The sequence below is a fragment of the Dermacentor albipictus genome, chromosome 10, assembly GCF_038994185.2.
Source record: "Dermacentor albipictus isolate Rhodes 1998 colony chromosome 10, USDA_Dalb.pri_finalv2, whole genome shotgun sequence".
In the NCBI taxonomy this organism is placed as follows: domain Eukaryota; kingdom Metazoa; phylum Arthropoda; class Arachnida; order Ixodida; family Ixodidae; genus Dermacentor; species Dermacentor albipictus.
In genome coordinates this window covers 101,117,596-101,123,041 of record NC_091830.1, presented here as the reverse complement: position 1 = coordinate 101,123,041, position 5,446 = coordinate 101,117,596, and the positions used below count along the sequence as shown (strand labels likewise).

General features: G+C 51.8%; 1 non-coding gene across 1 annotated transcript; it reads left to right on the top strand.

Annotated features, from left to right (window-relative positions):
• Positions 1–2,075: 2,075 nt before the first annotated feature.
• Positions 2,076–2,264, top strand: LOC139051154 (U2 spliceosomal RNA). The gene has a single exon (XR_011509276.1). It is a non-coding gene; the product is annotated as a U2 spliceosomal RNA (small nuclear RNA).
• Positions 2,265–5,446: the final 3,182 nt, after the last annotated feature.

Genomic DNA, 5,446 nt, shown 5'->3' with positions numbered 1-5,446 from the left:
GACACCTGGATGATGCTAGGACAGGAGGTGGGGAGCTGTGCGTGGGGTTCCTCGATTTTGCCAACGCTTTCGGCTCGGTCGCCCATCAGGCCCTCGTCGACGCTGTCCGCGGCGCCGGCGCGGGGGAGGCCTTTGCTACCATCGTTGAAGACCTCTACCGCGCCAACACCACCTGCGTCGTGGCAGCAGCTGGCATTACGGAGCCAATCGCCATCGGAGCTGGGCTGAGACAGGGCTGTCCTCTGAGCGGCCTGCTTTTCAACCTGGTGGTGGACCCGGTCATCCGTGCAGTACAGGGAGGCGATAGGCAGCACAACATCCTTGCCTACGCCGATGATCTGACGCTGCTGGCCGCGGATCCCGCCACCCTGCAGAGCCGCTTGGACCGTGTAACAGCCCTGTCGGCCCGGCTAGGGCTGCGACTCAACGCCGCCAAGTGCCGGTCTCTACACCTGTCTGGTCGCCACCCCGTGGGTACACGGCCCACCTCTTTCACCGTGCGTGGCGACCCGATTCCGGCGCTTGGCGACTTCCAGGGGCACAAGTTCCTGGGCCGTCCAGTGGGGTTCAGGGTGCTGCCGGACGAGACGACGGTCGACGAGGCCATCCACCTGGGCAGAAAGCTGCTCTCCTCTATGCTCGCCCCATGGCAGAGGCTGGATGCTATCAAAACATTTTTGTATCCAGCCCTCAACTTTGCCATGCGGGTGGGCCTTGCCAGCAAGGGAGAGTGGCAACGCCTGGACGAGGAGCTCCGCCCGCTCATCAAGAAGACCCTGTACGTGCCAGCCAGAGCTTCCAATGAATACTTGTACGGAAGCTCTCAGGCTGGCAGTGCAGGGATCCCACTTGCGGCGGAGCTCAGCGACATCTGTCGGGTGGATGGAGCCTTCAAGCTACTGACGTCGACCGACGTGGAGGTCCGGGAGCGTGCAGCAGGAGAGCTCGAGGGCGTAGTGTCAAGGCGGCTGAGACGACCCGCGAACACCGAGGACATGGAGGCCTACCTCTCAGGCGAGACGGAGGGCGACTTTCGGCAAACGTCCACACAGGTCCAGTCTGTGTGGACGGAGGCCCGCAAAGCCTCCCGTCGCCTCTCCGTCGCCTGGGAGCTGTTGGAGCATGGAGCCCGCATCAACTGCGGGGAGGCCTCTGTGTCAGCGAGGAACCGCCACAAGCTGGTCAAGACCATCCGGGCGCTCCTCTCCACCGAAAGGGACCAATCTCTGCAAGACAAACCGAACCAAGGCAAGGCGATGGTGTGTGTGGCGGCCGACCCGGCAAACTCACACTTCATGAGGTCCGGCCGCTACACCCATTTCATCGACTGGCGCTTCATTCATCGAGCCCGACTAAATCTCCTCCCCCTCAACGCCACAAGACTCTGGGCACCCGCGGCGGACAAAAGATGCAGACGCTGCGGGTATGGGGAGGAGACACTGCCACATGTACTTTGCCACTGCATGCGGCAGAGCCGGGCCATGACGGAGCGCCATAACACCATCGTCGCCAGAATAAAAAAGGCTGCTTTGGGTCGGTTTACAGTCATTGCGGAGAACCAGGTCGTAGGCAACACATCACTCAAGCCCGACCTGGTACTGGCCCGTGGAGAGGAGGCACTCATCCTGGACGTCTGCTGCCCTTTCGAGAACAGGCTGCAGGCGTTCCAGGACGCCCGGAAGGCTAAGGAGGAGAAGTACGCCCCTGTACAGCGTCATCTCCTCCGGCGGTTCCAGCGTGTGACGGTGGACGCGGTGGTCGTCGGCTGCCTTGGCAGCTGGGATGTGGGGAACGACCGGGTGATGCGCAGGCTGTGCAGTAGGTCATACCTACGGACACTCAAACGCCTGTGCATCAGTGACACAATAAGCGCCTCTACAAAGATTTTTAGAGCCCATGTCGGCACCTCCTAATGATCTTATGTTTTTAGAGAAGCGCCATTTTTTTGCACTGTTTTACACCTTTACAGTTTTAGTCTTTTATTACTAACACCACTAACTAGTTTTTTTAGCCATTTGTTTGCGTTTTTAGATTATACACCTTTTATTCGTTTTCTCCTTGGTTCTGTAACTTGTATTTTTTGATGTACTGTAACTAGCATGAATAAAAACTCTGTTCTTATCAGCTTAATATCTGATACGGGTTCTATATGGACCCACGATATTAAACCTATTTTTGGAAGTTGGCGGAGTGCTTGAAGCCTGCTTCACCTCCGCCGCAGGTCGGCCCGGTATTGCACAACCTCCGGGATCGGCCCCCGCTCACTTAGGTGAGACTTCATTCAATCAAAATGAAGAACACAAGCTCGAAGCGAGCACTCACGTGACACGCACCATTCCCATACTATACGCAACGATGCCGGTGTTTCTGAACGATTGTCTGCTGTAATGAGCTACTTGGGGGGGGGGGAAGGGTGATTAGCCGTGGGTTTTGCAATCAATGTAAGTCCCACTCAAAGCCAACACTGCATTTTGGAGTTCACTATCGCTTTGATCCGTAAACGACAGCAAGCTCGCCCTGCGAAAATCCGCTGCCCTAGTGGAAGAAAGGTTCCCTATGAAACAAAAATGGAGTGCCCGATTTCCGGCAACATTTTCGCTGCAGTGGGACCGAGCGCCTCGAAAACAAACTTGTCGTATGGCCAAGTGTGGCGAAATATATTCAAGGGTTCAGAGGTGCCTCAGCTTTCCAACCTGTATGTTATGAATACCTGTTGCTACCTTTTCGTCATCATCATCCTGCTGGCTACGACCACTGCAGGGCAAAGACCTCTCCCATAATTCTCCAAGCACCCCGGTCACGTGTAAGCCCGGTCACGGTCGCCGTCTAGTGCCTGCGCCCTTCCTAATCTAATCTGCCCTCCTAAATTTCCGCCACCCCGTGCTACGCTTCCCTTCTCTTGGAATTCAGTCGGTAACCCTTAATTGATGATCTTCCCCCCACATTGCATGCCCTGCGCACGCCCATTTCTTTTTCTTGGTTTAAACTAAGGTGTCATTAGCTCGCGTTTGTTCGCTCACCCCCCGAATCTGCTCTATTCTTATCCCCCGTAGCGCTACACCCATCATTCTTCTTTCCAAAGCTCGTCGCGTCGCCCTCAGTTACCCTTCGGTAATCCTTAAGGTCCTTCGTTGCGGCACTCGTGGCATCTTTCTCATTTAAATAAGGCTATTTCGTTCAGTTTTGGGGGAAAACTCAATGACCTAGGCGCGATTGTGTCCCCGGCGCCGCTCTCAACAAGATGGCGGCGCCCAGGCTTTTTGCCTGGTGGTTCGGCTTGACGCAGAACACGCCTGCAGGGCAGTGAAGCCGCATTGAAGGGGCAACGAGCGGCGCAGTGAAGCGCATGCTCGGGCGAAAAACGCGAACATCAGCCAAAAATACAACCAAATGGCCAAATACGAATTTCCGTTATGGGAAATTGGAGTTCAGTTGGCGCGTTGCGCTCGCCTAAGGTAAAGAACATAAATGCGAGTGCCACATCAGCCAAGTCAATGCTGAGGATCGCGTATCATTTCTTATTTTTTTTTTCCCCTTGCCTCCTGGCCTGCGTGGCCCTAGCGCGCATGCCCACGAAAGTAATGCAATAAGGAAAACGCGAAATCATGCGGTGACGGCTGTATCATATCTATTGTGCGTGCTTTGTTCTTTTTGGACTACAGTGGTGTGCGTTATGAGAAAGTTTCAGTGACCAGCGAACCTATATTTAGAACCACATTTACGGTTACTGCTACAAGCTGCGGGTAGGTGTTTTTTTTTTCTTTCTTTCTTTTTTTCGCTACCAACGATGGGTTATCGCAACCGCGATCGGTTGTGCTAGACGCGTTCTTGCCAAACGTTGGCTCTATACGCGACCCGTGACTCGTGGTCGGCACATTCAAGCAGTCCATTGCAAACCGTTCCAAGAAGAAGGATGCTAGCTCCACGTTCCGCCGGGAGCGCTAGTTCGAAGATTGTACTTTTAGACCCTCGAGGAAGCACCGCCATCCCACGTTTTCTATAACGCGCTAAGATTCAGAGCGACAGCGACCACTTGTCTTCGTCAATATCTCGGACACACTTTTTTTTTTTTCTTTAATCCAGATCGTCAGACGAGCCCGCGTTCACGCGCACTCGCTCTCTCCGATAAGCAGGGTAGCTCGGTTGGGGTGTTGTAGGGCCTCGCGCATGCGCTGCTGAGTTCGTCGCTTCGCCGGCCGGTCGACGCTGGCGCGGTACTGGTAATCAACTTCGACGGGCATGGTGAAACGTCACTGTGAAACGTCACGACTAGCAATGCAATGTGTTTGCGAGCAATCGGAGAAATGAGAGAGCCCCTGTAGATTAGTGGAAACGTTCCTCCAAGTATTACGTTTGCAATTTGCGCCTACGAACATGAACTAGACAAAGGAAATGATCTGTAGCCGCCTTCACTTCATAAAATTCCCGTACGAAGAAATTTGCGTGCGCACGTGATCTCCCGCATGAAACCAGACGATAGGTTAATTTTAGCCGTTCATTTCGATTTGCCGAATGTAAACCGGAACACTTTCTCCACGCGCTCTTGAGGTTTGAATGACAATCAATGACATGCTTTTTTTTATATATTTTTGTTTGTTCTATCTGGAACCAAAAGAATTCAGAACGCCATTTCAATCTTAGATTCGATTCACGCCTTGCGTTACGTCACCCCTGGCATATCTGATGAACATGCTCTGCTGTTAAGCTTCATGATCACGGCATTAAAAGTCGCCACTTCCCGAACGTTTATCGCGCCGATGATGAACCGTATGCTGGATTCTTATTGTAATGAGTTTATAGAAAGTTTTATACTTCTATGGCTAGCTTCAAGGAAAGGAAAAACATCGCTCAGCATTGTATAACGCATAACAACAACAACGAAAAATCTGCAGGTTATTCATACTACAATGAGAACACTAGGAATACTGAAAAAGATGAAATCTAAACATGCTGCAAGGAGCCAACAAATGCAATTGAACCAACGAACTGAACTGCAATTATTTCATCAAGACATGCCCCGAAAAAACGTGGCCACTATCAATGCTCATTTCAAAGCTGTTTTTTTTTTTGTTTGTTTGTGACGGATAATAATTATCTTCCCAATGGCTGATGTGAAAATTTCAGAGCGCGGCATTTTCGAAATCTCAAGGCCCCGGCTGCTTTCTCTCTTCTTTAAATATGTTCCGGGTGGCAGATGGAGAAAAGTTTCGCGCACATAATTTAAAAGCCTGTAGCTGATTTTCTTGAAGAACACAAAGTGCTGACAAACCACCAAACAAGACAAAATTGAATCGGTATTACGCGCGATGATTTCGCACCGCAGTAACAAAAGGGTAACAAGCGGACGTTCATTTCATGGTGTGTATTTCACGTCTCTCACAATAATAATAAAAAGAATGCTACTGCATAAATTAGCTTTTCCCAAACTGGATGGTTTCGATCAGCT